Consider the following 20896-nt stretch of genomic DNA (forward strand, 5'->3'; position numbering starts at 1 on the left):
GGAGTGGATGGAGGTGGTGAGCAGGCGGAAACAAGGGCTCTTCTGTGGTCCTGGAAAAATTCTCTTTCTTTTCCTTTTTTTAAACCTGTTGTTGGTTACACAGATACGTTCACTTTGTAATAATTCATCTAAGTGTACATTTAGAATGAGTGTACCTTCCTCTATGTACATGATGCATCAATTAAAATGTTTATTGAAAAAAATCACAGTTCTAATCCACGGGTCTGGCCAACCTGAGGTTTGCGTTACCCTGTGACCATGGAGGCTTCACGCTGATGCCCTCCTGCCACCCATTTGGGCAGTGATGGGATGTCACCGAGATGGCAGTTGGGAAACCTGGATTCTAAGCCAAGGTCCTGTACTGATGCATTGGTGACACTTTGAAACAGGCTGCTCAGCCATATCTTGAACAGTACCTGAGCCAATTTTTTTTTCCTTCTTCTTTCTTCTTTCTCTCCTTTCCCTCCCCTAGCCCATCCCTGCCTCCAAGTAAGATCCTGTTGTTAGCTCCCCAAATGGTTAAGTATTAACCAATGTTTCCTCTAAGACTGTGGAAAACAAGTGATATTGATCTAAGCCTGTCAAATAAGACGAAGGATGGTGCCAGCTACCCCCTGAGCTGATGGGATAATGGCAGGAAAAGATCAACATGTTTGAGATAGGACCACCAAAACCAAACAGAAGAAAGAGAGCACACATTCCACAAGTCCCTAAAACTTATGGCCCCTTTTCCCTTAAAAACCCGAACCTATCGGTAGTCTGGTGAGACAGACGACTTTAGGAGATCATTCCCCCCGTCTCCATATACCGGTATATCTAATAAAGCTCTTGCTACCCACCTCACCCCTGTCTCAAGAATTGACTATTTGCGGCAGGTGGCTCTAACTTGCGAAATGGTGGTAACAACTTCGCCTCACTGAGTCACCAATTCCGAAAAATTCCTAAAAATAAAGCTGGGATCAGACTAGTGGACGTGAGATTCATTATGATTCTTTTATTCCATAAAAACAGAAAAGGCCAAGGAGGAATCCAACAGAAGGAAGGAGGAGCAGAGAAGACACCCATCTCTCAGGGATAAAGTGATTGCTCTAAAGAAACTAGTGGAGTTTATTTTACCCAAATAAGGTAGTTAAAGTGCTTTTACAATCCAGAGCTGTGTGAACCAAGCTGCTGAGTCATTGATTCTCTTTGTTCTGGATAAAGGGCACACCTGGAATCATGTGACTTCTAAAGATTACAAAAGCAAACTATTCTAACCTCCAATTTTAATCAACTGTTGTGATTAACTCAATTCATGTTTATTTTAAAAGTAACTGATTAGGATGAATCACGAAATACTGCATCATAATACATACACTTGGTAAATGTTGGTGACCTGGTTGACCTGAATATTGTGCTTGGAGGGAAGCATGGAAGTGTGGGGGGAGATGAACTCCAGCCTTAGCTCTGCCACCCACACGTTATGTATCTGTTATGGATTGAATTATGTTCCCCCAAAATGTGTGTCAAGTTGGCTAGGCCATGATTCCCAGTATTGTGTGATTTTCCACCATTTTGTGATCTGATGTGATTATCCTAGGTGTTATAATGAGGTCAGATCAGAGGCATTTATGTTAATGAGGCAAGACTCAATTTACAGAATTAGGTTGTATCCTGAGTCAATCTCTTTTGACATGTAAAAGAGGGAATCCAGCAGAGAGGAGAGGGAACTTATACAATCAAGAAATAGTGCTGGGAGCAGTGTGTGTCCTTTGGACCTGCACTAAGAGGCTTCTAGACCAGGGGAAGACTGATGACAAGATCTTCCTCCAGAACTGACAGAGAGGAAGCCTTTCCCCGGAGTTGGCACCCTGAGTTTGGACTTCTAGCCTTCTAGACCGTGAGAGAATAAATTTCTGTTTGTTAAAGCTATCCACTTGTGATATTTCTGTTGTAGCAGCACTGGATACCTAAGACAGTGTCCTTGGCCAAGGCACTAATCTCCAAGGCCCAGCTTCCTCACCTCCAAAATGGTAATAATTTTACCCTAGGCAAAGGTAATTGAGGAAATTGAAACAGATATGATGGGTGTGAAAATTCTCAGTACATTGTCAGTCTCCCTGTAAACTTGAGGGAAAAAGCATTTTGAAACTCAGGTCCTGTAATTTTCACCTGAGTAAAAGACCTTACAAACAACCATGCCAATCAATTTAGATGGTGATGATATTTTATGCAGCACACCTTTGTACAAGCATTGCCATTAATGATCTAGCAATGTATATCCCAGTAGTGCCTCGGAAGAAAGGCCTTGTGATCTACTTCTGAGAAATCTGCCATTGAAAACCGTGTGGAGCACAGTTCTACTCTGACACACCTGGAGTCTCCATGAGTTAGAATCGGGTAGACTTCAACTGGTTATTTAATGGGAAGCCTGTGGTTTTGCAAACAGTAAGTGGGTATACATTCAGAGTAATTAAGATTTGTGGGGTTTGTTTTGTTCTGCTAAAATTATTCTACAGGCAGCTATAAGAGATAGTGCACCATAATGGACATCCGAGATCTCAGTTCCAATCCCATTTCTGCCACTTAGTGGTTATGTGATATTGCACAGATCTGTTTTCCAACAGTCTCTTTCTCCCCCATTTGAAAAATTAAAAGTATTCATCTCTACCTTGTAGTGTTTTTTGGCGGTGTTCAAAGTTAAAAAGTGTTTAAAGTTACTTGTTATTAGCTGCTGTCCAGTGGACTCTGATTCACAATGACCTAATGTATAACAGAACAAAATGTAGCTTGATCCTGTGTCATCCTCACAATAGCTAGCATGTCTGATTCCATTGTTTTGGCTCTTGTGCCAATCCATCTCAGCAAGGGTCTCTTATGCCCTCATTGGCCCGTATACTTCACCAAGCATTTTGTCTTTCTCTAGCAATTAAGTGTCCAAAGCAGTCAGAAATGTTCTGTTGAATTTACTTAGAAAAAAAAATTTTTTTTTTTTTAATTCCTTGATACACGTTTGGTCATTCAAGATGTTTTTGTTACGTTAACTAGTTTGTGTTTAAGCAGTTATGATATTAGAGTAGTACAATAAAATGTTTCAAAAGGCAATCATTTTCAAGGACAAAGTATTCCAGTGTTTGATAAAGCATTACAGGATGTTTGTTTGTATACATAACAAATATATAAAAATATATTTGTATATATATAGATGTAAAATGCTGATTGCCCTCAAAGTCATAAATTCCCAATGGGTCATCAGTCCGAGAATTCAGAATGTCAAGGAATTTTTAGATCTGATCATTTAGTGATTCTCAATCTTGGCTGCACACTGAAACCACCTGGTATATTTTTGTTTTTGTTTTTAATTACTGATTGCTGGCTTGTTAGACCAAATAAATCAGAGTCTCCAGGGGGGCCTTTAAAAAGAAAGAGAGCAAGGTTAAATGACACTTTATTTTTATCTTTAGCAGTGGGCCTAAGTCCATCAGAAGGGATTACAGGTGATCATTGTATTAGTACCACATTTTATTTGTCCATCTGTTGATGGGCATTTAGGTTTGTTTCCACATTTTGGCCATTGTGATTAGTGCTGCAATGAGCATTAGTGTACAAGTCTCTTTTTGAGTCTCTGCTTTCAAGTCTTTTGGATATATACCTAGGATTGAAATTTCTAGGTCATAGAGTAGTTCTTAAAAGATCTATTTAAAGTGTTTTAAAGCAAAGTTGTCACCTTGAAGACTAAGGTGCACCTGACCCAAGCCATGGTATTTTCAGTTGCCTGACATGCATGTGAAAGCTAGACAATGAATAAAGAAGACCAAAGAATTGACAGCCTTAGAGCTGTGGTGTTGGTGAAGAATATTGAATATACGATGGACTGCCAAAAGAACAAACATATCTGTCTTAGAAGAAGTACAACTAGAATGCTCCTTAGAAGCAAAGATGGTGAGACTGCATCTTACATACTTTGGACATGTTATCAGAAGGAGGGGTCAGTTCCTGCAGAAGTACATCATGCTTGGTAACGTAGAGGGTCAGCAAGAAAGAGGAAGACCCTCAACAAGATGGATTGACACAGTGGCTGCAACAGTGGGCTCAGGCATAACAATTGTAAGGAAGGTGCAGAGCCAGGCAGTGTTTTGTTCTGTAGTACATAGGGTTGCTATGAGTCGGAACTGACTCAATGGTACCTAACAACAACAACGTGGTAGTTTTATTTTTAGTTTTTTGAGGAACTGCCACATTTTTTCCACAATGGCTGTACCATCTTGCATTCTCACCAGCAACGGATAAGGGTACCAATTTCCCCACATCCTCATCAACATTCGTTATTTTCTTTTTAATCCTAGCCATCCTAGTTGTTGTTGTTAGGTGCTGTCGAGTTGGTTCTGACTTATAGCAGCCCTATGTACCACAGAACAATACAGTGCCCGGTTCTGCGCCATGCTCACAGTCGTTGTTATGCTTGAGCCCATTGTTGCAGCTACTGCATCGATCCATCTCGTTGAAGGCCTTCCTCTTTTCTGCTGACCCTCTACGTTACCAAGCATGATGTCCTTCTCCAGGGACTGATCCCTGCTGACAACACGTACAAATTATGTAAGATGTAGTCTCACCATCTCTGCTTCTAAGGAGAACTCTGGGTGTACTTCCTCCAAGACAGATACGTTCGTTCTTTTGGCAGTCCATGGTATATTCAATATTTTTTGCCAACACAATTTGAAGGCGTCAATCCTTCTTTCATCTTCCTTATTCATTGTCCGCTTTCATATGCATATGAAGCAATTGAAAATACCATGGCTTGGGTCAGGCGCATCTTAGTCTTCAAGGTGACCTCTTTGCTTTTCAACACTTTAAAGAGGTCCTTTGCAGATTTGCCCAATGCAACGCGTCTTTTGATTTCTTGACTGCTGCTTCCATGGGTGTTGATTGTGGATTCAAGTAAACTGAAATATTTGACAATTTCAATCTTTTCTCCATTTATCACGGTATTACTGGGTAGACTTATTGGTCCAGTTGTGAGGATTTTTGTTTTCTTTATGTTGAGGCATAATCCACACTGAAGGCTGTGATCTTTGATCTTCATCGGTAAGTGTTTCAAGTCCTCTTCACTTTCAGCAAGAAAGGTTGTGTCATCTGCATAATGCAGGCTGTTAATGAGTCTTCCTCCAATCCTGATGCCCCATTCTTCTTCATACAGTCCAGTTGCATGGATTATTTGCTCAGCATACAAATCTTAGGTATAGTGAAAGGATATAACCCTGACACACACCTTTTCTGACTTTAAACCATGCAGTATTCCCTCATTCTGTTGGAACAACTGCCTCTTGATCTACGTAAAGTTTCCTCATGAGCACAATTCCCATTCTTCGCAATGTTATCCATAATTTGTTATGATCCACACAATCGAATGGTTTGCATAGTCAATAAAATGCAGGTAAGCATCCTTCTGGTATTCGCTGCTGTCAGTCAGGATTCATCTGACAACAGCAATGGTATCTGTGGTTCCACGTCCTCTTCTGAATCTGGCCTGAATTTCTGGCAGTTTCCTGTCAATATACTGCTGCAGCTGCTTTTGAATGATCTTCAGCAAAATTTTGCTGGCATATGATATTAAAGATATTGTTCAATAATTTCTGCCTCATAGGGTTTCCTTTATTGGGATTAGGCATAAATATGGATTTCTTCCAGTCGGTTGGCCAGGTAGCTGTCGTCCAAATTTCTTGGCATAGATGAGTGAGCGCTTCCAGTGATGCATCCCATTGTTGAAACATCTCAACTGATATTCCGTCAATTCCTGGAGCCTTGTTTTTTGCCAGTGCCTTCAGTGCAGCTTGGACTTTTTTCTTCAGCACCATTGGTTCCTGATCATATGCTACCTCTTGAAATTGTTGAATGTCTACCGATTCTTTTTGGTATAATGATTCTGTACATTCCTTCCATCTTCTTTTGATGCTTCCTGTGTCATTTAGACCCTATAGAATCTTTCACAATTGCAACTCAAGGCTTGAATTTTTTCTTCAGCTCTTTCAGCTTGAGAAATGCCAAGCCTATACTTCCCTTTTGGTTTTCTATCTCCAGTTCTTTGCACATGTCATTATAATACTTTGTCTTCTTGAGCTGCATTTTGAAATCTTCTGTTCATTTCTTTTACTTCATCATTTCTTCCTTTTGCTTTAGCCGCTCAACGTTCAAGAGCAAGTTTCAAAGTCTTTTCTGACATCCATTTTGGTCTTTTCTTTCCCCTCTTTTTAAGAATCTCTTGCTTTCTTCATGTGTGATGTCCTTGATGTCATTCCACAACTGGTCTGGTCCTCGGTCATTAGTGTTCAATGTATCAAATCTTTTCTTTAGAAGGTCTCTACATTCCAGTGGGATACGCTCAAGGTCATACTTAGGCTCTCGTGGACTTCTTCTAATTTTCTTCAGTTTCTACTTGAACTTGCATATGAGCAATTGATGGTCTGTTCCACATCCAGCCCTGGCCTTGTTCTGACTGATGGTATTGATCTTTCCCATCATCTCTTTCCACAGATGTAGTCAATTTGATTCCTGTGTATTCCATCTGGCGAGGTCCATGAATATAGTCGCTATTTATGTTGGTGAAACCATCATACTGGGTATTGATTTTTCTTCACCCACAGGTTACTTAGAAATGTGTTTTAATTTCCAATATTTGAGGATTTTTGTGCTATCTTTCAATTATTGATTTCTAATTTAATTCTCTTGTCAGAAAACATACATTTTAAGATACATGATCCTTCTATGACATAAAAAGATAAGACTCAGTAGTAGAGATGGGACCACAGAAGCAAAAACATGAGGTGTTGAGTGGAAGAGGTCACGAGCCAAGGAATGCAGGCAGCCTCTATTGTTGTTGTTAGGTGCTGTCAGGTCGGTTCCCACTCATAGTGGCCGTATAGGACAGAGTAGAACTGCCTCATAGGGTTCCCAAGGAGCAGCTGGTGGATTTGAGCAGCCAAGCTCTCAGCCACTATGCCACCAGGGCTCCGGGCAGACTCTAGAAGCTGAAAAAGGCAGGGAAACAGATTCTCCCCTAGACCCTCCAGAAGGAAACAACATTGCTGACACCTTGACTTTAGCCCAATGAGACTGATTTTGGACTTTGGACCTCCAGGACTGTAAGATAAAAATTTCTTGTTTTTAGCCACTAAGTTTGTGGCAATTTGTTATAGCAGTATTAGGAAACTAATGCAAATAGTATCTACCTCATAGGTTAATGAGAAAGATTAAGTAATGTCAAACAAAATGCAAAAAACAGAGTATAGGAAATCAGAAATTTAGGAATGGGGCAGGTGGAGACAGAGGTGAGATTACAAGTGTCAGTGATACTCTGGGTAGGCTTCATTGAGAAAGCGACATTAGAACAATGTACAAGACTGCCTGTTTGCCCATACCTTAGCCAACACTTACATTATTAGATTTTCATTTGCCAGATGAGAATGCTTAAAAGATATGCAATGTAGCTTTCTTTTTTTTCCATTTATCAATACCTTTATTGTACACAATTAAATTACATTTAAAAAGATAACAGTTGAGGAGAAAGTGTTAAACATTATCCTCTTACCAGCATGTTAAGTTCCATAATCATTGATGTATAGTTCTTCTTTCACTTCTGTAAACTGCCATTAGGGATTTATTTTCATCTGCCTTATTAGATACAAGAAAACCATGGGAGTGACCTTCTCCCTAATAAGCTTCTGAGTTGGCTGGATTGGTAAAACTTAAGCCTAAAAGGGGGAATCATACTGTTGATTGTGCACTCAGTATAATCAACCACTAACTGTACGGTAAAACAATGAAAGGAAGCTCAGAGGGGAGAGTTAAGTGCCATGTGTTAGACTATTTGGGAAAGGTGGAAGTTCTTGGAGAGGTAAGAAATGGCTTGGCCCAGATTGTGCAAAGTTCACTCTCAAGGTTAACTGACTCGCAAGGACATTTCATTTGCAGGACTTTGGTGCTGAGCATTCCTAATTCTGAAGCACTGGCATCACTAGGTGTGTGTGTGGGGGGGGGGTGCAGACTGCACTGAGTGACACCGTCAGAGGTGGGGACACCAAAATGACTGTCTTAAAGTTTTTGTGCAGTGTTTCAGCAGAAACTTATTATTATTTATAAAAATATTCCTGTAGTTGGTTATAACAACAAAAACATTTTTTGTAAGCCCAGTTTACATATATTGGTGAGTATACCTTCAAGACTAAAACCCTGTGATAATTTACTCTTTGAAGCTTCTAATGTGCTCTGGTCAGCACTGTCATTATTACCCGATTACAATGATGTTTCGAATCACATGGTTTCAGCTGCATGTAGTACATGCATGTGCTGTTGCTTTTGTTGCTGCCAGTGTTTTTATAGTCACTGATTTTGTCAAATTTTCTGGTGTTTTAGCTACAATACTGTGGTGATTACTATTTGTGAGCCTATATCAATAACTTTTTAGAAAACGAAACAGTAATTAAAGGAAAAGAAGGAGGAACATAAAAAGACTTCTACTCGGTTACTAGTTATAATGTAGAAAGATTTTACAAAACAATTTTGTTGTTAGTATTTACATAATCTAAGAAAATTACATTTAAGCAATTTACAACTATATCATATATTATCCTATGATTAAAATTGGCAATGAACATTGCTAAGGATTCTGTATGGTCTGGTACAGGAGGAGGTCCATGGGGTGGGTGGTGACACCATGTGTAACTGCTCTGGATGACACAAACCCTAATGATGCCCCCGTTCTGAAGCATACCTGCAGGTCAGTTCAGATGCCAGCCTCTTCATGTAGGGTGCTGTCCTTGCATCCAGGGTGTCACTTTCCTAGTTCTTTCAAGTGAACTTGCAATCAGGTATGAAAATGTCAGAAGTGGCAAAGAAAAAACCAAATCAGCACTTGTGTTAAGTGTAACCCACTGGTGTAACTTACTCTTTAAAAATTAAATGCAATGTCAGAGTTCAGCACCTCATATATCCAGCTATAAGTTACACCCTACAAAACAAAAAGGGTATGTATGGAAGTGAGAATCAAAGGTCATGATCTCTAATTCAAAAAACAGCTTTAAGCCGTTTATAACCATGTGATTATTGATAGGTATGAATTTATTGCTGTTGTATTTATTTATTTATTTATTTTTGTGCTGCTGCTGTTTTCTTTGTTCCTCTTACTTTCCTTGCTGAGTTCCTTTTGTTTGTGGATTTTTTCTTTTATTTTGTTAGTATACTTTTGTGTTTACTGAGACTTTATGTTTTTCTTGTTTTTTATTCTGTTGAGTAGGTTTATTAACTTTCTTTGTGGTTTCCTTTAAATTTACCCATACCTTCCTAAGTTTGAATCAGTCTTTTATTACTTGATATCACCTGACTTCTTCTCCATTTTAAAGTTCTGTACCTACACCATTTATTTCCCTTTTATTGTTTTGACATCATGGTAATTTACACACTGACATTTCTGTTTCCCTGTTTTAAGTCTTTTAGCTTTGTTTCATTACTGAAAAGGTAAAGAGTTCTTTACCTTGGTTGGTATATGGCTGATGCTGTCCTGCATCCTAGACTATAGCTGTTGTCTGATGTTGTTGGTTCCTTAACTGAAGGATTCCCTTTAATATTTCTTGTAAGATTGGATTGGTTTTTAGGAATTCCCCTAATTTTTGTTTATCTGGAAATGTTCTAATTTTGCCATTGTATTTTAGAAAAATTTTTTCAGGGTGTTTTATCCTTGGTTTGCAGTTTCTTTTCTTTCTTACGTCATCCCATTGCTTTCTTGCCTGCATAGTTTCTGCTGAGTAATCAGAGTTTAGTCTTATTGTTCGCCCTTTGTAAGTGACTTCTCATTCTTCTGGAGTTGCTTCCAGGATTCTTTCTTCATCTTTGGTTTTGGCAAGTGTGATTATGATATGTCTTGGAGGCTTTCACTTATTCTGTCCTCCATTATTTCAAATTTGCTTGTAAACTTTCTATTGAGTTGTTCATTTTTAAATTTGTTTTCCAGTTGCTGTTTTTGTACGATTTCTAGTTGTTTCTTTATTTTGACATTTTGTTCTTGTATTATTTTCCCGAATTTTTCTATTGCTTTGTCTGTGTTTTCTTGATTTTGGCTATGCTTTTCTTAGCTTTGTCTGTGTGTTTCATGGTTTTGGCTATTTTTTTCCTTGATCTCCTTCCTAATCTCTTGGAGAGGCCTAAATTAGTATTTTGAATTCTATATCAAGTATTTCCACTGCTTTTTCTTCTATCAGAAGGTCATCTGATTCTTTATTTTGGTCACTTGTTGGAGCAACCTTGTCCTGCTTAAAATGCACTTCTCACTCTAGCATGGAGATGATGGGCATCTGCATGGGTGAAGAAGGCCTCTGAGCCTCGGTGACTGTAGCAGCAGCCAGAGGATGCTGGTTGTGGTCCTCCGAGGGGCTGGGATGTGCGGTGGGCTGCAATGTAGTTTTAATTTATGTTTTTTTATTTTTAAGATCTGTTCATATATGTAACAGCCATTTGGATTTTCTCTTCTGTAATCTGTCCTTTAGTATCATTTGCCCATGTTTCTATTGTCTTAGGGGTATTCCTGGCATATTGTTTTAGAGATATTACATAGTTTTAAATCAGGAAAGGTGTGCATCAGGGTTGTATCATTTCACCATACTTATTCAATCTATATGTTGAGCAAATAATCCAAGAATCTGGACTATTTGAAGAAGAATATGGCATCAGGACTGGAGGAAGACTTACTAACAACTTGCAACATACAGATGACACAACCTTGCTTGCTGAAAGTGAAGAGAACTTGAAGCACTTACTGATGAAGATCAAAGACTAGAGCCTTTAGTATGGATTACACTTCAACATAAAGAAAACAAAAATCCTTACAACTAGATCAATAAGCAACATCATGATAAATGGAGAAAATATTGAAGTTGTCAAAGATTTCATTTTACTCGAATTCTCAATCAATGCCCATAAAAGCAGCAGTCAAGAAACCAAAAGATGTATTGCATTGGGCAAATGTGCTGCAAAAGACCTCTTTAAAGTGTTGAAATGCAGAGATGTCATTTTGAGGACTAAGGTGCACCTGACCCAAGGCATGGTATTTTCAATCGCCTCATATACATGCAAAAGCTGGACAATGAATAAGGAAGACCAAAGAAGAATTGATGCCTTTGAATTACGGTGTTGATAAAAAAATATTGAGCATACTACAAACTGCCAGAAAAATGAACAAGTCTGTCTTGAAAGAAATACAGCCAGAGAGCTCCTTGGAAGTGAGGAAAGCAATACTTCCTCTCACATAGTTTGGACATGTTATTAGGAAGAGCCAGTCCCTAGAGAAGGATATCCTGCTTGGTAAACTAGAAGGTCAGTGAAAAAGAGGAAGGCCCTTGATGAGAAGAAGTGACACAGTGGCTGCAATAATGGGTTCAAACGTAGCAATGATTGTGAGGATGGCTCAGGACTGGGCAACAGTTCGTTCTGTTGTACATGGGTTCACTATGAGTTGGAACCGACTCGATGGCACCTAACAACAGCATAATATATATTGTTTGTAAGTACATTTATACACACATATGTATAGATATATATGAATGTCTATATGCCTATTTGTTACCTTAAAAATGCATGCAAAAGTGTAGTGGCTTCCTCTGGAAGATGAGCTGGGAGAAGGGTAATGGATGACAACATTTCTCTTTCATACATTTCTAGATCCATTACTGTTGAGTCGATTCCAACTCATTCTGGCCCCATTTGTTACAGAGTAAAACTGAACTTCATAGAGTTTTCTTTGCAGAAGCAGATAACCAGGCCTTTCTTCTGTGGCACCACTGGATGGGTTCAAATCGCCAACCGTTCAGTTAGTAGTTGTGCAGAAACTGCTGCACCACCCAGGATCCTCTGCGCTTCAAAACAAGAAGAAAAAACATGACTAATTTGAAGTGTATAAAATGTTCAGTTGTCTACGCTTTGGACATGACATGAGGTTAATGACTTCAGGCCTATTGAATCAAATCACCATTGTACTTTTTTTAAGTGTAAAAAAAATGTGGAGAGACTTGATGTCATCTTTAAGTTGTGTGTCAACTTGGCTAGGCCACGATTCTCATTGGTTTGGCAGTTATGATGTAGTTTGCATTCATGAGATAATGCAGTCACCTCCATGATGGGATTTGCTGTGAGTAGCCAATCAGTTGAAAGGGCACTTCCTTGGGGGGTGTGGCATGCATTGCATATAAATGGACTTTCTGGCAAGGTTTGCAGGCTTTTGCTCCCTCTGAACCCTGCAGCTTGCTCCTGTTCATCTTACCTCTGGTTCTTGGGACTTGAGCTAGCAGCTTACTGGCCGTCTTGCCTTCTGATCTTGGGATTCATCAGTCTTTGCAGCCTGTGAGCAAGAGCCCTGCTGTCTAACCTGCTGATCTTGAGTTCACCAGTATCTGTGGCTACATGAATCTGGAGAAGTCTTCACTTGACCCACAGATTTGTGACATTCCAGCCTGTACAACTGTGTGAGGCATTTCCTTGACATAAATTTCTTTCTATGTATATTTATACACTTTATTGATTTTGTTCCTCTACAACCAAGCCTGAGATATTTATTTCCAAGAGAAGTTCTAGAGAAACAAAATTGTAAGGATGAATTTTCTAAATTGGTTCTCAAGTCTGGTTAGTCTTAAAGATGTTGCTGACTCTGCTTCCAACACTAAAGAGGATACTGCTAATCCATGACGTGAGGTGGCAATAGAAATACATAAAATATCTCCAACAATAGATCACATATTGATGAAAGGTGAGTCTCTGGGTGATCACATGTTTGAAACCTTTCTACAATTTTATCATAATGAGAAGTATAAGAAAGCTGGTTGCTTGTTCCTACTTTTGCTAGAGAAACGGTGAAAGAAAGAGATGAGTTTAGGGCTTCAGAGTCAAAGGTTGAGCACTGCATAAATGACCTCAAAGTTTCCTCTTGTGCCTTGAAAGAAAGCCTTTCTTCTTGTAGTAATGGGGTTGATATCAGCAAAAGCCAAACCAAGAGTCTTATTGTAAGAGTGCTGATTTACAATGCCAGCTCAATTCCCAACATTGAGTGCTGTCTGAAGTTAAAGTGAGGGCATGGATTGGGAAGAAATGGAATCCTGAAACTTGGGGTGGGGACATATGGGCAGATAATCATGAAGCTGGGCACATGAGCCCCTAAATACTGTTGAATCACCCCTGACAACAGTATCAACCCTCTCACTTCCATCTGAAGCAGTTACTCTATCTTTGACAGATAAGCCACCCTCTCTAGTAAAACCATTAGTTTCCTTATGCCCATCTGATGAGACTAACCCAGCTGTGTCTAAAAAGCCTTCATCTGAATCATTGCCTGGGACATCGCTTGAGGCAGATGCCTTACAAGAATTGCTGAATGTTCTCATAAAAACAGCCCCGCCACCTATTTTGGCATCTAAACCTATAACTAGATTTAAGTGCCAGTGAGCCTCAAAAGGTAAAGTACAAAGTGTGACCCAGGTGGAGGTATGCTACACTTCAAAAGAACTGCTTGACTTTTCTAATATGTACAAACAGAAACCTGGGGAATATGTGTGAGAATGATTATTAAGGGTATAATGGTGCAAGGAACATAAAGATGGATCAGTCTGAGTTTATTGATATGGGCCTACTAAGCACAGATTCTTCGTTCTATGTTTCACCTGGAGAGGTTAGGAAAGGACCTAATATTTTATTTGGTTGGGTTGCTGAAGCATGGATTATGCAGTGGTCTACACTAAATCTAGTTGAAGTACCAGACCTGCCCTGGTATACTGTAGAAGAAGGTATCCAAGGGTTTAGGGAAATTGGCATGCTGGAGTGGATTTATCAGTTTAGATCTACAGACCCACACATGGAGTGCCCAGAGGACACGTTTTACCACCACTGTGGTGAAGAACAAATTTGTGAAGGGAGCCCCAAAATCCTTGAAGACTGCTATGATTGCTATTTTATGTAAGTCAGATCTGACAGTGGAGATGGATTTGCCTTCTCTGCATGCAATGCTTCTGCCAAAACTAGTCTACATTTGTGGACTTACAGAATGCCTTATCCACCATTGTGGTATCCCACACAACATTGCCCTGGATCAAGGGACTCACTTAGCAGCAAAGTGTAGCAATAGGCCCATGCTCACGGAATCCATTAGCCTTACCATGTTCCCCATCATCCTGAAGCACCTGGCTTGATAGAATTATGAAATCACCTTCTAAAGACACAATTATGGAGCCATCTAGGTGGCAATACCTTAGAGGGTTGGGGCATTGTTTTCCAGGAGGCTGCATATGCTCTAAACCAGCATTAGATATATGGTGCTGTTTCTCCCATAGCCAGGATTCATGGGTCCAATAATGAAGGGGTACATATGGGAGTAGCCCCACTCTCTATTACCCCTAGTGACCCACTCACAAAGTTTTTGCTTACTGTCTCTGGAACCTTATGCTCTGCAAGTCTCGAGGTCTTAGTTTCAAGGGGAGGAATGCTCCCTTCTGGAGACACATCACTGATTTCACTGAGCTGGAAGCTAAGAATGCCACCTGGCCACTTTGGGCTCCTTATGCCTCTGAATCAACAGGCAAAGAAGGGAGGTACCATATTGGTTGGTGTGATTGATTCTGATCATCAAGAGGAAATTGGATTGGTATTACATAATGGAGGTAAAGAAGAGTACATCTGGAATGCAGGAGATCCCTCAGGGTATCTCTTAGTACTACCTAGCCCTGTGATTAAAGTCAATGCAAAACTATAGCAGCCCAATACCGACACGACCACTAATGGCCCAGACCCTTCAGGAATGAAGGTTTGGGTTACCCCACCAGGCAAAGAACCACAACCAGGTGAGGTGCTTGCTGAGGGCAAAGGGAATACAGAATGGGTGGTGGAAGAAGGTAGTTCTAAATTCCATTTATGACCACCTGACCAGTTCCAGAAACAAGGACTGTAATTGTTATGAGTATTTCTGCCTTGTATGTATGCATCAAATATTTTTTTCTTCACTTATAAAATATAAGATGTAAATAGGGTCAGTGCATATTTTGTTGTATGTGTGTTTGTTGCATCATGTTAGGTGCAAGTATGACTTTATAATTGTCTTTTTTTGGAGATTATGTATGGTTTAAGGAGATGTGTACAGGTGCCAACTTGACAAGGGGTAGACTTTGATCATTAAAGTTGTGTGTCAACTTGGCTGGGCCATGTTTCTCAGTGGTTGGGCAGTTATGATGTAGTTTGGCAGTCATGTGATAGTGTGATCACCTCCATGATGGGGTCTGCTGTGAGTAACCAATACAGCTGAAAGGGAATTTCCTTGGAGTGTGGCCTGCATCAAATATAAGTGGACTTTCTGGTAAGACTCGCAGGCTTTTCTTGCTCTGGATACTCCAGCTAGCACCTATTTGTCTGACCTCTTGGAACTTGAGTTAGCAGTTTACTGCCGATCTTGGGATTCACTGGTCTTTGCAGCCTGTGAGCAAAAGCCTTGCTGCTTGACTTGCTGATCTTGAGTTCACAGGCCCCTGTGGCTATATGAATCAGGAGAAGCCTCCAGCCTGACCCACAGACCAGGGACGTTCCAGCCTCTACAACCATGTGAGTCATTTCCTTGATATAAACCTCTCTATTTTTAATACACTTTACCGATGTTCTTTCTCTAGAGAACCCAGCCTAAGACACTAGAAAAAAGAAGAAAATCTAATGATATCTTCAAAGAATAATTGTTTTTTGGGGGGATAGAAGAATAACACTCAGAACAAATGATTATCAATATGAAAACGTATATTAGTACTTGGACCCAAGGTGGATACAAGAAGTAATAGAAATATTTCAAATCTTTGTTTAGTGATCATAGTGACAACAAAGTGGTGGCATAAATTCTAATACTAAATGTTTATTCATCCCCATTGCTGATCCTCTCAATGTTCCCCTACAGGTTGGAGCTGCTCCTTGAGGTACTGTTTTTCTCTTTCAAACCCAAAACTTGAATAACTCTAGATGGCACTCAGTCAAGAGAGCTTTTCTGCCCTCTCTTCCCTTATCCCTTTTCTGCATTTCTCATTATAAAGACCAACATGGCCACTGTGGACTTTTTTTTTTTCTTAATTTGCATTATGTCCAAAACAAGAAAAGTCGGAAGAAAGCAGCCTCAGCATACAATAAGATTTTTTCTTCAGAAAAAACAGGAAAAGTGGATATGAATTGGTATACACTAACCATTTTTGTTCTGCTTCATGGTGATAACATGGTAATAACCCAGGTAAGTATTAAGGTATATGGTGGCCAATACAACTATTAGAGAGTGTGGAGAATAGGATGTAAATTTATGCAATGAAACTCAGGAAACTTCTTTATGGATGTTGGATTTTCACTGGATCTTGATGGAAAAGGGAGACTTGGAGAGTAGAGTTCAGAAAAAGGCATCCCTGGTACCAGGAAGGAGGTAAAGGATGCCCAGTAGAGGGAATTTGCAGATGACAGCACAGATGCAGTCAGACGATCTATCTGTCCTTCTTCACACAGGAATAAAGGAGAGCTGGTATTTGGGTGGCACAGAAGCAAGCCCTTTGTCAGCTGGTGTGGTATCGATGTCCTTTGGGTCAACCAGAGGCTTCAATGTAAAGTTCTGTAAAATTGTGGTGAAGAATAAAAACAGCTCCATGTGGGCCAGGTCCTCTCCCAGACAAATACGTTTTCCTGAAAACAACAAACACAGAGTTTGGATGCTCCTTGAACACTATATTTCTGCACTGACACACAAAGAGTGTGCATTAACTCTTTGATGAATGATTAAATAGACGGATGGATGGAAGGCAGGATGGTTGGATAGAAAGACGGACAGAAGAATGGACACATTTGCTATCCATCTAATGTCTTATCAGAACGAGCACCCTTCATTCCACAAATATTTATTATCATCTTTAGAGGGTCAGTGAAGATGAGGAAAACCCTCAATGAGATGGGTTGACACAATAGTTTTAAAAATGGGCTCAAACATATTAAAAATCATGAACTTGGTGCAGGAACAGGCAACGTTTCATATTTTTACATGTAATGTCTCCCTTAGTTGGAGCCAACTCCATGGCAACTCACAACAATCATTTTTATGCCAAGCACTTCATTAAATCTTCCCACGTTAGAACTGGTATTTTGATATTTCAACTTTCTATCAATACTTTTCTAGAAACACACCCACATCACTTTTTGAACTGAATTAAGGAGAGAAGGTCTGGGAGGAGGGGCCTCATTGATCTGTGTTTCCCTTTCTACCTCTGGCACAAAGTTCAGCCAAAGATTTTTTTCCTTATGTACTTTGAAAAGTACAAGCCTAAGCATGTCACACCCACGTGCCTGTCCTATATAGGTTAAGGTCCAAATTATTTAACCCAGACTTTCACATTCTGTTCCCAGTCTGACATTTCATCTTTCTTCCACTCTTTGCTCTCAGCTCCAGCCATATCCGTTCTTCATTAATCTCACAACATGTAGTTTCAAGCTGTATTTCATGGTTTTCCTTTTGACTGAGATGCACTTCTCTTATGCTTCCTTCGGGACTTAATTCAAATGTCTTTTCCTCTTTACCATCTTTGTGATCCCCCCAGGCAGTAGAGTCTCTGTGTTTCCTCAGCTCATATCCATGCTACATTGAGCACGGATCACCTTAGATCATAATTCTCCATTTACTTTTCTATCGTGATGAAATGTCAGTTCCTAGAAGGGAGGACCCCATCCTTGTTTTCTTCGTATCTACAATGCCAGACCCAAGCAACCATCAACGGCCATAGAATAAATGACAGTGACACTTTGCCTAGAAGCTCAGCACACACACTGCAGGTAAGGAGACCTGCAAGAAAGAGAATAATGATTGGGGGAAAAGCAGGGTGCTCTTGAACCATTGTAGGGTATGCTTCCACATTCCCATGTTTTTTCTGACCCCACAGTTACTTGGCAGGAGGTTCTGAAAGCCTCGATATACAGCAAATGCCTTGCTTTTGCCCCTGTGGTCCATTATCTCTGTAAAAATGCCCTGCCCTTTCTTTCCTAGCTCCCTGTCCCTTGTTGGGCATCTCATATGTCACTGCTTCTACTATAATATTTTTTATTCCATTTTGTTCCTCACTGTGGGGTATAAGAGAGCAGGAAGCAAACAACTTTCCTTTCTTGGCCCTAGAACAGCCTGTGCTTCCCTGTCTGACATTATTAGTAGTACTGGATTATAATGATCTGTTTATCCATCTTCTTCCCTAACTAGGGTGTGAGCCCCAGATTTCTCAGTCTGTTTGTGGATGTTTCTATTCCCAAAGTTCAGCCTCGGGGGTGAGAGGCACCACATAGAAGATACTCAATAAAGTTGTGGCATTAGATACTATTCTCAGAGCAGTTGAAGAACGTCTAAGTGAGGTTCACTTCTCAGGGGAGCTTTTTCATTGGGTAGCTCTGAGATGTATTTATATATACATATGCATATATATGTATATGTACATATATATATAGTGTGTGTGTGTGTGTGATTTAGGTGAAAGTTTACAGAACAAATTAGTTTCCCATTAAACAGTTAATACACAAATTGTTTTGTGACATTGGTTGCCAACCCTGCAATGTGTCAACATTCTCCCCTTCTCCTCTCCAGGTTCCCTGTTTCCATTTGTCCAGTTTTTTTGTCCCTTCCTGCCTTCTCGTTTTTGCTATTGGGCTGATGTGCCCATTAGTCTCATATACATGATTGAACTATGAAGCACATCCCTCACGTGTGTTATTGTTGGCACTACAGACCTGTCTAATCTTTGGCTGAAGGGTGAACCTCAGGAGTGACTGCAGTACTGAGCTGAAAGTGTGTCTGGGAGCCATACTCTTGGGGTTTCTTCAGTCTCTGTCAGACCAGCAAGTCTGGTATTTTTTCTAAATTTGAATTTAGTTCTACATTTTTCTCCCACTCTGTCAAGCACCCTCTATTGTGATCCCTGCCATAGCAGTCAGTGGTAACCGCACACCATCCAGTTCTTCTGGGCTCAGTCTGGTGGAAATTGTGGTAGTTGTGATACATTAATCCTTTGGACTAATCTTTCCATTGCGTCTTTGGTCTTCTTCACTCTCCCTTGTTCCAGACAGGGTGGGACCAGTAGATGCATCTTAGACAGCCACTCGCAGGCTTTTAAGACCCCAGTCACTACTCACCACAGTTGGATGTAGAACATTTTCTTTATAGACTATGTTATGCCAACTGAGCTAGATGTTTCCTGAGATGATGGTCTCCAGCCCTCAGCCCAGTAGCTTGATCTCTCAGGGCATTTGGATGTGTCTGTGAAGCTTCTATGACATTGCCATGGTAAAGTTGTGCTGACTTCCCCAGTATTTTGTACTGTCTTACCTTTCACCAAAGTTACCACTTTTCTATTATCTTGTTAGTGTTTTTCCCTCCCCAACTCTATTCTCTCTGGTAACCATCAAAGATTGTTTCTTTCTGTGTGAAAACATTTTCATGTATTTTTATAATAGTGGTCTTATACAGTATTTGTCCTTTTGTGACTGACTTATTTCACTCAACACAACGCTCTCCTGATTCATCCATGTGGCGAGATGTTTCACAGATTCTTTGTTGTTCTTTATTGTTGTGTAGTATTCCATCATGTGTATGTACCATAGTTTTTTTATCCATTCATCTGTTGATGGGCACTTAGGTTGTTTCCATCTTTTTGCTATTGTGAATAATGCTGCAATGAACATGGGTGTGCATATGTCTATTCGTGTGATGGCCCTTATTTCTCCAGGATATATTCTTAGGAGTTGGATCACTGAATTGTCTGGTATTTCTATTTCTAGCTTTTTAAGGAAGTGCCATATTGTTTTCCAAAACGGTTGTACCATTTTGCATTCCCACCAGCAGTGCATAAGAATTCCAATCTCCCCAAAACCTCTTCAACATTTGTTATTTCCTGTGTTTTTGATTCATGCTGGTAATGTTGTGTGAGATGGTATCTGATTGTGGTTTTGATTCGCATTTCTCTAATGGTGAGTGATCGTGAGCATTTCCTCATGTGTCTGTTAGTCACTTGAATGTCTTCTTTGGTGAAGTGTCTGTTCATATCCTTTGCCCATTTTTTAACTGGATTTTTGGTCTTTTTATTGTAGAAACCAAAACCCAAAAAACAAACCTGTCTCCATGGAGTTGATTCGAACTCATAGCAACCCCATAGGAGAGGGCAATACTACCCCATAGATTTTCCAAGGAGTGTCTGGCGGATTCAAACTGCCAATCTTTTGGTTAGCAGGCAGAGTGCTTAACCACTATGCCACCAGAGTTTCCTTTTTTGGTAGAGGTATTGGATTTTTCTATAGATTTTAGAGATTAGACCTTTGTCGGACATGTCACAGCCAAAAAATTTTTCCCAGTCTGTAGGTTCTCTTTTTACTCTTGGTGAAGTCTTTTAATCAGCACAAATGTTTAATTTTTTAGAAGATCCTAGTTGCCTAGCTTTTCTTCTGGTGTTTGTGTATTGTTTATTATGGTTTGCATGCTGTTTATGCTATATATTAGGGCCCCTAGTGCTGACCCTATTTTTTCTTCTATAATCTTTACAGTTTTTGGTTTTACATTTAGGTCTCTGATCCATTTTGAATTAGTTTTTGTGTATGGTGTGAGGTGTGGGTCTTCTTTCATTTTTTTTTTTTAACAGGCGGACATCCAGTTTTGCCAGCACCATGTGTTAAAAAGTGCTTTCCCCATTTAATGGACTTTGGGCCTTTGTCAAAGATCAGGTGGCCATAGGTAGATGGATTTACATCTGGGTTCTCGATTCTGTTCCATTGTTCAATGTGTCTCTCTTTGTGCCTGTACCTGGCTGTTTTGACTACCTTAAACCATATAGTAGGTTCTGAGGTCAGGTAGTATGAGGCC

The 20896-nt window shown here is 39.9% G+C and overlaps 1 pseudogene; it reads left to right on the forward strand.

The window, feature by feature from the left end:
• LOC126059999 (cytochrome P450 2C42-like) overlaps positions 1-20896 on the forward strand; it is a 122158-nt pseudogene that overhangs the window by 47782 nt on the left and 53480 nt on the right.

This window comes from Elephas maximus, chromosome 16 (genome assembly GCF_024166365.1).
Source record: "Elephas maximus indicus isolate mEleMax1 chromosome 16, mEleMax1 primary haplotype, whole genome shotgun sequence".
Classification (NCBI taxonomy): domain Eukaryota; kingdom Metazoa; phylum Chordata; class Mammalia; order Proboscidea; family Elephantidae; genus Elephas; species Elephas maximus.